The 13,478-nt window shown below is 44.5% G+C and overlaps 1 protein-coding gene and 1 pseudogene across 1 annotated transcript in view; one reads left to right on the top strand and one right to left on the bottom strand.

Moving 5' to 3' along the window:
- Window positions 1-602, bottom strand: part of LOC120937586 (protein ELYS-like) — a 104,953-nt gene extending 104,351 nt beyond the window's left edge. Inside the window, exon 1 of the mRNA XM_040350931.1 lies at window positions 265-602. The gene's annotated coding sequence lies outside the window, so the exon portion shown is untranslated. The remainder of the gene's footprint in view (window positions 1-264) is intronic.
- An 11,145-nt stretch (window positions 603-11,747) lies between these two features.
- On the top strand, window positions 11,748-12,000 carry LOC120937592 (annotated as a pseudogene).
- The last annotated feature ends 1,478 nt before the right edge of the window (window positions 12,001-13,478 follow it).

Below are 13,478 nucleotides of genomic sequence, written 5' to 3'. Positions count from 1 at the left end.
GCAGATTTCTGTAGTGCATAGTCTGGGCTGTGGGTGGACTAGCAGCACAGCAGCCTGCATGTTAGTGATCAGAAGGACGTACTTCGCACGGTGATTGCTCTGCAATCTGTACTAAGCAGTGGTAAAGTTCCACCATTAAACAGATCAGGTTGGCAGCCAATCTGCACACGTGACGGGGAGATCCGTGCGGGTCCCGCCCCCTCCGCATCACCATGCTGCTCAGCAGACGCAGGAATGCACAGCGACCTATTAAAATGCAATTACCTGAAAACAGTCACCGCCGTGACAACTGTCGGCAGCCGGACACCGAAATAAAAGCCGTCCTATGCTTCACATAGGTCAGGGGCTCCTCGTCCAGCACCGGAGATACAGCGTCCCGCTCGTTCCCGCTGCTACGGGGCTTCCCGCGTTCACCTCGTCTCAAGGCCCACAGCAGTCTCGTCACCTCCAATTACTTCTCGTCTGAAAAATCGGGCACGGAACAGTGCTAAACGGCAATATTTTCTAACACGCAGGCCTATCACACACCCGGGAACATCGCGGCAACCATCACTGAATCTTAAGCCCCGCCTCTTCCCTTTCCTTTGCACAGCGTCAAACCATCACGTACAGTCCTACGTCGCTACCGTAGACGCAGCGTTGGTGGGGGGGCGGACCCAAGACGACTTTCTGATTAGTTAGTTCAGATTGCGGAGGAGGAATGTGATTGGTGCACGAGGAGGGAACGTTCTCCCTGATACCTCACCCAGCTCAAAGTTGTGGCGGGAATTTCCTGCTTACTGTTCAGTATGCAAGAGGAGCTTCACCCTACGTAGCTGAAACTGTATTAGTAATCCCTGGGAATTGTTTCTCTATGGAAATAAAAGATACATACTTACCAGTCCATGGAGTCTGGGTGTTGTGTTCCTTCCAGCCCAATGTTCTTCTATGTCGCTGCACTCCTGTGCTGCCATCTTGGACCAATATGTGAAGACATGCCAGGGGTCTCTGCAACATGTCTGTGCACATAGAGATTCTTTCCATACCCCTCCCTCTGCCCCACGGCTCTGTCAAGTCCCATAGACTCCTATCTGCGAATGCACAGACATGACATGGGTCCATGATAGGTATGCCACCTCATCACTTTAAAACCAAACGCATTAATTACACAGGTTCTGTGGCTGATTAACTAGTTACAACCACCGAAGGCAAGTTGGCTTCCCTGCGTAAATCACCATCATTGTACGTCAGGCGCGTACACGGCACATGCACAGGTACGTTGCTTTGAATCTCCCGCCTAGCGGGCTTGCGCAATGTACCCGCGGGCTTGATGTCCACCGGTGTCCCGCGATTGTGTCACGGTGCAGCAGAACAGGCATATACCTATGTAAACAATGCATTTCCCTGTTCTGCCTAGTGACAGGACAGTGATCTACTGCTTCCTGTCATTGGGAGCAGTGATCACTGTCCTGTCACTTGTAGCCCAGCCCCCACACAGTTAGAATCACTCCCTAGGATACACTTAACCCCTTCCTCGCCCCCTAGTGGTTAACCCCTTCTCTGCCAGTGTCATTTACACAGTAATCAGTGCATTTTTATAGCACTGATCGCTGTATAAATGACAATGGTCCCAAAATAGTGTCAAAAGTGTCCGATCTGTCCGCTGCAATATCGCAGATCGCCGCCATTACTGGTACAGTAAAACCTTGGTTTACGAGCATAATTCGTTCCAGAAACATGCTTGTATTTCAAAGCACTTGTATATCAAAGCATTTTTTTTACAGGGTATAAAATAGTGTAGCAATAAGTTGCTAAATGTTGTACCTTCAATAAATGTAACCATATTGCTACACTTAGGCTGCATTCACACCTGAGCGTTTTGTCGCCTGAAGCGCGACGCTCAAATACGCTAGAGGGGAAAAAATACATTATACCCTATGGAGATGGTTCACATCTGCACGCCGATACGCCTGACGCCGAACGACTGAAGCTCAACCGCGTATCGGGCGGTTTGGGCGTATTTGAGCGTTTCCATTTCTCATAGAAAGTAATGGAAACGCTCGATTCAAGCGACTTGCGCGACAACGAGCGTTTGCTACGGGCGTTTCGTCGCTTTAATCAATAGAACTTTTCACCCAGGCAGAAGATTAAAAAAATCTACCAACATAGCAACAAGTGATGAAAGGATGATAATTTTTCCTATTGGCTAAAATAAAAAACGTCGAAGTACAAAAACGTCGGACGACGCTGTATGCAAACGCGCAAATAAGCATGAATACGCGCGACAAAACGCCGGAAAAAAACGCCAGAAAAAACGACCGACGCTCAGGTGTGAATGCAGCCTTAGAGGCTCCTCTCTTCTTTTTTTATACTCAGTTGTGACATGACGCTACTCTTATATCAAGACATCGCTTATATATCAAGGAAAAATGTATTAAAACATTTTGCTTGTCTTGCAAAACGCTCTCAAACCAAGTTACTCTCAAATCAAGGTTTTACTGTAAAACAAAATTGATCCACCAACCAAAATCTGCTCCAGATACCGAAAGCCAATTACAAGTCCAAAGGAGAAAGAAGATTTGCGCTCCAAAGTCCCAGACTATGGAACGCTTTACCAACCAGCATTCGGTTGGAGAAAAACCACATAGCCTTCAGGAGAAAGATCATCTCTTTTGATATCAAAGGAGACGGGAACAACAAGCGCCCAGAGGCGATTTGGTTTGCATGTGCCGCGCTATATAAGTTTTTCATTCATTCATAATAAGAATGCCATAAAACTATCCCCTATTTTGTAGACGCGATAACTTTTGCACAAACCAATAAATATACGCTTATTGCGATTTTTTTTTACCAAAATTATGTAGAAGAATACATATCGGCCTAAACTGAGGAAAAAAATTGTTTTTTTTTATATTTTGTTGGGGATATTTATTATAAAAAAAGAAAAAAATATTGCCCTTTTTTCAAAATTGTCGATCTTTTTTTGTTTATAGCAAAAAAAATAAAAACCGTAGAGGTGATCAAATACCACAAAAAAAAGCTCTATTTGTGGAGGAAAAAAAGGACGTCAATTTTGTTTGGGAGCCACTTCGCACGGCCATGCAATTGTCAGTTAAAGCGACGCAGTGCCGAATCGCAAAAAATGGCCCGGTCATTGGGCAGCCAAATCCCCCGGGGCTGAAGTGGTTAAGATAAGGGTAATGGGATGATACTGCGCTGGTCTGTATGGATGTGTGGAATTGATATTGATGTAAATTGTTGAACCAATCCCACAAAATATTGAAATCAGAATATATAATAAGTGCTGCTGCAGCAAAAAAATGTCAGATAAAACATAAACAGAATATAAATAAAAATTGAGCTGCGCTGCGCGAACAGTGGATCAGATAAGGTGATCAAAATACCAACATATGTGATGAAACATATAATGCTAATAAGTGCATGACATCCATACAATTAGTGCTGATCAAAAGTTCATGTGAAAGAAAACATGAGTACAGTGACATGTGCATGCATGAACCTCAGTGCAAAACACATTTAATAAATCCAAAAAAAGTTCATAAAATGTTCAATCTCTGTGCAAATTCAAATGCAAATCACAGGAAAGTGCTGAAAGTATCCCAGGAAACCGTGTCTGTTTAACAGAATAGAAGAAAGCCTCCACCTCCTATCTCTAATCTGCTTACCGACTTAAGTGGATCCCTAATGAAAGAGATCATATGCACATTTGGCTCATCAGCCCTGTTGTTTCTCAGTCAATCCAGCAAATAGGTCTCCACCTCAGTATTCACAATGTAACTCTCCAACAGGTCACCCCACGGATAGTGATCCAAAAAGGAAAAAGAGCCAATATAGAGCAGTATTGCAAATATAAAGGGTGATTTATTAAAACATTGGTTGCACTCACATTTTAGCAGAGAACAATGGGCGTTTGTTTTTAAAGTTTAGCCGGCCGGCTCTCTCGTACCGCTCGTCCTTCCGCATGGCAGTGAAGGTACACAAATGGTGACGTCAGCACGCCGCTCCTCCCTACGCCGTTTCGTCCAATAGCAGACTTCCTCCAGGGGCACGAGCGGCGTGCTGACTCGCCACTCTTTATTCTCTAGCTGCGCTCATGGTCCGCCCTGTTCTGACATCCAGGGACCAAGAGTACGGATCCGCCATTTTTAAACAGGGATCAGTTGCCCTTAGTGTGTTTTAATGCACACCAAGGGTTATGTGCTGTTCATATTACATTTAAAAAATTGGGTGGTTGATGTTATGTATTAAAGCGGGGGTTCACCCTATTAATAAAAAAAAAAAAAAAAAAAAATTTCTTCTAGCATAAAATGAGGCATAGTAGCGCGAGCTACGGTATGCCTGTCTTTATTTTTTTAGTCCCGTAATCGTAGAGACAAGATTCCGACCCCCCTCGGGGAATGGGCGTTCCTATGGAGAGGGAGCATGATTGACGGCCGGCTATGGCACGTCACGCTTCTCCGGAAATACCCGAAATAGGACTTGGCGCTTCACGGCGCCTGCGCAAAGTCTGTGCGCAGGCGCCGTATAGCGCCGTGAAGAGCCGAGACCTGTTCCGGCTGTCTTCAGGGAGCGTGACGTACCAGAGCCGGCCGTTAATCACCTTCCCTCTCCATAGGAACGCCCATTCCCCGCGGGGAGTCGGAATCTTGTCTCTACGATTACACTGTGAGTACGGGACTAAAAAAATAAAGACAGGCATACTGTAGCTCGCGCTACTATGCCTCATTTTATGCTAAAAAGATGTTAATAAGGGTGAACTACCGCTTTAAGTATGAAATGTCCGATGCAGAAGGGCAGAGGTGGCATTACATATGACCAGATCTACAAAACACCCTCCCTTAAAGAAATAAAATATTAATATAGTCGCGACATACATACACAACAGACTCGTGTATATGCATTAACGTGACAATGCACATATTTTTAAACAAAAATGTATGTAAAAAGAAAAATTGGTTTATACTTTATTGAACCATATTAAAATACAGCAATGTTAAAACATTGTTTTCTGCCTATAGATGGCAGTATAACTGTGATTATAAAACTAATCGAATTGAGAATTGTTGGCTAACACATTCTCTGATTAGTATGTGTATACTCTCCCAAGAATACTGGCATATGTATACACAAAGGGAGTTACTACGTTAAAATAACTTCAATTTAAATAAAAAATTATTAATATAGTATCTCTAAAATTATGTATGGCTGATAATTGGATCTAAATAGACACCCTATGTTCTTCCAACTGCGAGGACAGTCCAAACACACAAAGTGTGAATAATACATCGAAAATCAACCATAAACTTTGATGTATTCCATGGTGTTATATCAATCAAAAAATGAAAAGACTGAATTAACCTTCATGGAAAATAAAAGAAAAAGGTTTTAAGTACATAATACCTTATTATTGGCCAAATTAAGACCCAGGTCTACCTGGATGTCAGATCAGGTTCACAAAAAAGTTAATCATGTACTAGCCATTGTCAATAAATGCATTGACATCTGTGTCAACGTTAAGCCCATAGGGAACATAAGTACGAACCCGGTAAATCCAGGCCATTTCAAGTCTCAATGGTTCTCTCACTAGAGAGCTACCTCTCCAATGGGGGTCAAACTTATCTATACCCAAAAAAAGAGTACCCTCCGGGTTACGATTATGATGTTGGTCGTAGTGTTGTGACACTGAGTGTTGGGGAAAACCTGATTTAATATTAGCAATGTGTTCGCCCAACCTCACCTGCATGGAACGTTTAGTCCTACCTATATATTGTTGTCCACATGGACATTCTAATAAATAGACTATACCAGTCGAGCTACATGTGATGAAGGGCTCTATTTTGTGTTCCATGGAGGTACTAGTAGAAAAAAATGTTGAAGTTTTTTTAGATTTACTTTTATTCAAAGTACAGACCTGACACCTGCGGCATTGATGGTAACCTGTGATGCCCCTTTGGAAAAACGATACCTTTTTATTGGAAGGATCTACCACATTTGGAGCTATTTTGTCTCTCAGGGACGGTACACCTCTGAAGACTACCTGAGGGTTAGGGGGTAAAAAGGTTTTAATGATCCTGTCATTACCCAACAGGTGCCAATGCTTTTTGATTATTTTTTTAAGATAAGGGGCCTGGAGATGCAGCTCCAATAGCCCCTATGTTAATCTGACCCTGGTGGCGTCCATCAGATCCATACGCTTCACTTCATCATGATGGCTTCTGACTATCACAGGGTCTTATTCAGCACATTACAGCACTCTGGCAGGAGGATCGCAGGGTTAAGCAACGATCGTTTTAGATTTGTAACCACTATACACAAGCTGCAACTCCTTAACCAGCCAGTGCGCAGGTCCAGATGACAAACATTAACAACTACACACCGTACGTAGCCGAGAGCGTTGTTGTCATAGACAGGTGGCGCTAACGGCGCAGTGGAGCGCACGGGTGCACGCAATAGCGGTAATGGCGCACCAGCGCACATGGGAGCGGGCGTTCGCGGCACATCGGCACGCGCGGGCACGCGCAATCGCGGCAACGGCGCCCGGGTACGTGCTGACGCCATTTTGGTGCCAGTTCAGGCTATTTAACCACTTCCAAACCGCTGTACGACTATATACGGCCTAACTTTAAAGATGGATATCTCGGTAACGGCAGCAGCTGCTGCCACAACCGGGGTATTCATCTTTAGTGTGAGCGGTTCTGTTAACGATAACGGCGGTCTCCGCGGCGGATTCGCCACGAGATCGCCGTTATCGGCGGCGGGAGAGGGCCCCCCTCCCGCCGCTCTCCCGCGCCCTCTGCCGCTTACCGGAGCCGTCGGTAGCGGCGGAGGAGATCGGGTGTGCTCGGCTGCTGACTGGGGAAGCGAGTGAGGGAAAAATCGCCCCCCACCCGTCCCCATAGCTCTGCTGGGCGGAAGTGACGTCAAAACGTCAGTCCCGCCCAGCGTCTTAAAGAAACATTTTTTTTTTGTCATTTGAAAAAATGACAGTTTAAATTTTTTTTTTTTTTTTTTGCATTTTAGTCTAAATATGAGATCTGAGGTCTTTTTGACCCCAGATCTCATATTTAAGAGGACCTGTCATGCTTTTTTCTATTACAAGGGATGTTTACATTCCTTGTAATAGGAATAAAAGTGATCATTTTTTTTTTCCAGTGTAAAAAATAATAAAAAAAATAAAAATAAATAAGAAAAAAAAATGTTTTAAAGCGCCCCATCCCGACGAGCTCGCGCGCAGAAGCGAACGCATACGCGAGTAGCGCCTGCATATGAAAACGGTTTTCAAACCACACAAGTGAGGTATCGCCGCGATCGTTAGAGCGAGAGCAATAATTATAGCCCTAGACCTCCTCTGTAACTCAAAAAAATGCAACCTATAGAATTTTTTAAACGTCGCCTATCGAGATTTTTAAGAGTAAAAGTTTGACGCCATGCCACGAGCGGGCGCAATTTGTAAGCGTGACATGTTGGGTATCATTTACTCGTAACATTATCTTTCACAATATATAAAAAAATTTGGCCAAATTTATTGCTGTCTTATTTTTTAATTCAAAAAAGTGAATTTTTTCCAAAAAAAGTGCGCTTGTAGGACCGCTGCGCAAATATGGTGTGACAAAAAGTATTGCAATGAACGCCATTTTATTCTCTAGGGTATTAGAAAAAATATATATAATGTTTGTGGGTTTTAAGTAATTTTCTAGCAAAAAAAACTGTTTTAGTCTTGTAAACACCAAATCTGAAAAACACCCACGGTACTGAAGTGGTTAATGGGGCTCATCCTATAGCCTCTTGCTGCTTGGTCTTCAGTGTTCCTGTTACCCACCTGATACCTATTACCAGATTGACTTCTGTTCCCGTGAACCCGGCTTGTCTCTGATACTTCTGACCTCCACCTGCCCTGACCTCTGGCTTGTCTGACTCTGCTCCTGCCTTCTCCTCCAAACTGTTTGCTGCCGACCCGTTGCTGATCCAGCTTGAACCACGACTCCGCTACTGCTTCCTCCTTGTACCTGATCCGCCCGCCTGTGTCCGACCCGGCCTGCCTGACCCTGCCTGTACCAGTACTACAGTACACCTCCCTCCTGCTGACTGATTCCAGCTACCTGCACCAAGCTCCTGCTACCTGTCACCTTGCTGATTCTGGTTACCTGCACCAAGCTCCAGCTGTCTACTGTCCTGCTGTCCCAGCATCACCGACATTTTCCTGGAGTCTACGGGAGACCACCGCAGTTCCTGCACAGCATCCTTGCCAGGCGCTTGTGCGACTCTGAACTCCAGCGCTCCCTGTCTACTCTACCAGGGGTTCCGGAGTCAGAGGAGCAAGAGGAGCTGCTCCCTGCACGTCAGGCTCTGCTCTGTACCAGGTACGTGACAGTTGTGATGGAGATGGAAATACCACTAGAACAAAGGAGAATCCACATATAGAAATACATCATCTATCATGTGATACATCTTTCATACACTCATCGCCCTCTATATAAACCTACCACACTATACTGACCATTTTCTGTCTTACAAGGCTCTGATGAAGAGGAATGCCCCCGAAACGTGTTAGTTTTATTCAGCCTATACCAATGATGGCTAACATTGGCACCCCAGATGTTTTGGAACTACATTTCCCATGATGCTTAACTACACTGCACAGTGCATGAGCATCATGGGAAATGTAGTTCCAAAACATCTGGGGTGCCAAGGTTCGCCATCACTGGCCTATACCCTTGCATGGGTTCTAATTTTTTACTTAATGAGAATATTGTAACGTATCTATTTATGAACACATAATTATTTTCTTTGTATTAATCAGTTTGTTTAGAATAAACTTTATTTATTAACTTGATTCATGCGTTAGGTCACATACCTTCTTTTACCTTCGTTACTTTGCAAGATTGTAGCACAAGTGTTTTTTGACCTTTTTTAGTTAAAGAGGTCATGGCTGTCTGGTGAGCAGATCATTTTACAAGAGCACGCTAGGTGTTTGTGGATGTCTATAAGCAGTGGAGGATATCTACACTTATTCAGTGTACAAACCACGTTTTATTTTGGAATATTCACTGAAGAATGTGGACTATTTGCACTTATAATTAATCACAGAGATTTACTTTATTTATGTTGTAGATTTACTAATTATTAGTATCTGGTCACAATGATCACAGCCATTCATTATACAGTATATATGTTGTATATTTATCATTTATTTTAGCATTTGTTCACCCATTAAACCCATTCAGATTTTCATTTAAATAGGAGTCACAGCGCCCCCTATCATCAACTCATATTTATTACACAGTATGAATCTACAGCACTTGGGGAGCAGCTTAATTAGCACATTAAATAGATATTGGTGCAAGGTTTTTTCACTATTCATAGTTCCAGATAGTGTAATCCTCAGTGACCCCCAGGACTCTGCTTCTCATGCAAACACACAGCTCCCGGTCCTGTCAGGGGGAGAAATGCCTGATCGTCTGTTCATACAATGTATGAACAGCGATCTGTCATTTCCCCAAGTCAGTCCCACCCCCCCTTCAGTTAGAACACACACAGGACCCCTTCCTCGCCCCCTAGTGTTAACCCCTTCACTGCCAGTAGCATTTTTATAGTAATCAATGCATTTTTATAGCACTGATCGCTATAAAAATGCCAATGGCCCCAAAAATGTGTCAAAAGTGTCCGCCATAAGGTCGCGGTACCGATAAAAATCGCTGATCGCCGCCATTACTAGTAAAAAAAAAATATTAATAAAAATGCCATAAAAATATCCCCTATTTTGTAGACGCTATAACTTTTGTGCAAACCAATCAATAAACGCTTATTGCGTTTCTTTTAATGAAAAATATGTAGAAGAATACGTATCGGCCTAAACTGAGGAAAGAAATAGTTTTTTTATATATTTTTGGGGATATTTATTACAGCAAAAAGTAAAAAATATTCATTTTTTTTTCAAAATTGTCGCTCTATTTTTGTTTATAGCGCAAAAAATAAAAATCGTAGAGGTGATCAAATACCATCAAAAGAAAGCTCTATATGTGGGGAAAAAAGGACACCAATTTTGTTCGGGAGCCATGTCGCACGACCGCGCAATTGTCAGTTAAAGCGACGCAGTGCCGAATCGCAAAAAAGTGGCCCGGTCATTGACCAGCAATATGGTCCGGGGCTGAAGTGGTTAAAGAGGAGTTTTATGTAACACCTTTCCAGACTCTGGTAGGTTACAGTCTCATGGAAAAGGTAGTTTTGAGGCTTCTATTGGTCAAAGGAGGAGCGGTGGAGTGGAGAAGGAGCCCACCTAAGTGATGCATTAAAAAAAAAAAATTTTCTTTGGCGCCTAGAGCTGTCAGCTTCCACATCCCATCAGCAGTGTCTGCATCATATGGTGGAAGATTATCTAGGGTTGAAAACCGACATGAAGAGCTTTCCAATAGATGATCTACTGGGTCATGAGAATATACCACTGGCCAGAACTTGCCCAGTATGCAATAGAGCTGCTGGGCTGCCCTGAATCCAGAGTGTTTTTCCAACAGGCATTCAGTGATGCTGAAGGTTTTGTGACAGAAATAGAGGGGCAGATCCACAGAGAGAGTACGCCGGCGTATCTACTGATACGCCGGCGTACTTTCAAATTTCCCGCGTCGTATCGTTGTTTTGAATCCTCAAAACAAGATACGACGGCATCTGGGTTAGATCCGACAGGCATACGTCTTCGTACGCCTTCGGATCTAAGATGCAATTCTTCGGCGTCCGCTGGGTGGCGTTCATGTCGTTTTCCGCGTCGAGTATGCAAATTAGCTATTTCCGACGATCCACGAACGTACGAGCGGCCGTCGCATTTTCTTACGTCGTCTCCAGTTGCCTTTTTTCGGCGTATAGTTAAAGCTGCTATTTTGTGGCGTACTCAATGTTAAGTATGGCGTATAATTTGAATTTATTTTTTTCGTTTGCGTAAGTCGTCCGTGAATCGGGATGGACGTAATTTACATCCACGTCATAAAAAATGACAATGCACGGTGGGAAATTTAGAAACGGAGCATGCGCAGTTCGTTTGGCACGGGGACGCGCTTCATTTAAATGAAACACGCCCCCTACTCGCCGATTTGAATTACGCGCCGTTACGCCGCAAGAGATAGACTACGCCGCCGTAACTTACGGCGCAAAATCTTCAAGGATTCGAACCAACCTGCAGTAAGGTACGGCGGCGTAGCGTATCTCAGATACGGTGCGCCGGGCCAGATCTTTGTGGATCTGCCCCAGAGTGTTTGTCCACAGACTCCGCTGGCTGGCTGACATTTGTCGAAATTAATCAGTCCTGGATTAGCAGCAGCTATCAAGCCCCTGATGCCGATGTCGCTGATTAAATGTTTTTGGGATCTGGAATCTGCTGCCTAGCTTTGTGAGTGTTAATTTTATCTTGAAGTACGTTTTTGGTATAGGTTTCATGGGTGCAATTAACACCCAAGGACCAATTTTTCCGCACATGTTTGACAGGTGCATATAATTTAAAATGTTTGCAGCAAGGCAAATTCTTGCTTTCATCAAATGTACCTCTATAGGTTTACGGTGTGAAGGCACAAGCAACAACCAGAGCCCAATTTTTCTACACCTGTTTGACATGTGCATATACTTAATTTTTTTTACAGAAAGGCCAATTCTTGTACCTCTTGCCATTTCCTGCTCTCTCCGGAGTGTTCTCAAAGCATTCCACAGGGAAATGTCTTCTTCCTTTCACTGGTCTGTAGATCAGCGGCAGCTTCAGAGGCAGAATGAGTTTGCTACTAAAGCCAAAACCAATTATTAATGGCCTTACTGGTAAGCCAGTAATGGTAGGACTGAAATGGGGTATGGAATACAAGGGATACCTGGTCTCTGTGGATGGGTACATGAATATGCAGCTCGCCAATACAGAGAGACACTGATGGGGCATTGTCTGGACATCTTGGAGAAGTTCTAATAAGGTGTAATAATATATTTTATATACGAGGAGTAGAAGAGGAGGAAGAAGATGGTAAGATATAAGAACAAAGCAATTTCCAAATTAGTTTTGTAAATTTATTTTGAAACTTCTCTTTTGAGGTTATTGTTGGACATTATTTTTGTATGTTTTGTTAAGAAAAATAAACAGATTTGCCTACCCCTCTATACCAGGGGTAGGCAAACTTTTGAGCACTGTGTGCCGATTTTTTTTTTAAAATAAATTGAGCGTGCCGATTTAATAACAAAAAAATTTAAACTTCACACTCTCAATCACGAAAATTATTTTTATAAAGTAAATGCTGTAAACTACTTTACAGTAGTAGTGAGAAAATAACATCCTGCACTCACGCCTCAGATCAGCCCCAATTCATGCATCTTCACACCTCAGATCACTGCCCCACCACTGTACATCTGCCCCAGCACTGTACCCCCCTGCACATGTGCGCCACCACTGCACATGTGCCCCACCACTGTACGCCCCTGCACATGTGCCCCACCACTGTACCCCTCTGCACATCTGCCCCACCATTGTACTACCCTGCACATCTGCCCCACCACTGTACATCTGTCCCACCACTGTTCTACCCTGCACATCTTCCCCACCAGTGTACCCCCCTGCTCATCTGCCCCACCACTGTAACCCCCTGCTCATCTGCCCTGCCACTGTACCCCCTTCTCATCTGCCCCACCACTGTAACCCCTTGCTCATCTGCCCCACCACTGTAATCCCCTGCTCATCTGCTCCACCACTGTACCACCCTGCTCATCTGCCCCACCACTGTACTACCCTGCACATCTGCTCCACCACTGTACTACCCAGCTCATCTGTCGCACCACTGTAACCCCCCTGTAAATCTGCCCCACCATTGTTCTCCCTTTCTTATCTGCCCCACCACTGTACCTCCACCACTGTAACCCCCCTGTAAATCTCCCCCACCATTGTTCTCCCTTTCTTATCTGCCCCACCACTGTACCTCCATGCACATCTGTTCCACCACTGAACCATCTTCTCATCTGTCCCATCACTGAACTTATCTGCTCATCTGCCCCACCACTCTAACCCCCTTTCTCATCTGCCCCCATGACTGTACCTCCTGCACATCTGTCTCCCCTCTGTTCCCCCTGCTCTTCTGCCCCACCCCTGTAACCCCCTGCTCATGTGTTCCACTGCTGTACCTCCTTTCTCCTCTGCACATTTGCCCCACATCTGTATCCCCTGCTCTTCTGCCCCACCGCTGTAACCCCCTGATCACCTGTTCCACCAATGTACAACCTTTCTCCTCTGCCCCAACACTGAACCCCCCTTGCTCATCTTTCCCACCGCTGTAACCCCATTCTCATCAGGTCCAACACTGAACCCCCCTGCTTATCTGTCCCACCACTGTAATCCCCTGCTCATCTGCCCCATCACTGTACCCCCCTGCTTTTCTGTCCCACTGCTTAACCCCCTTCTCATCCCTCCCACCACTGTACCCCTTTCCCTTCTGTCCCATCACTGTAACCCCCCTGCTCATCTGCCC

Source organism: Rana temporaria, chromosome 4 (assembly GCF_905171775.1).
Source record: "Rana temporaria chromosome 4, aRanTem1.1, whole genome shotgun sequence".
NCBI lineage: Eukaryota > Metazoa > Chordata > Amphibia > Anura > Ranidae > Rana > Rana temporaria.
Note: the sequence above shows the minus strand (reverse complement) of the source record. Positions and strands in the feature narration are given on the sequence as shown.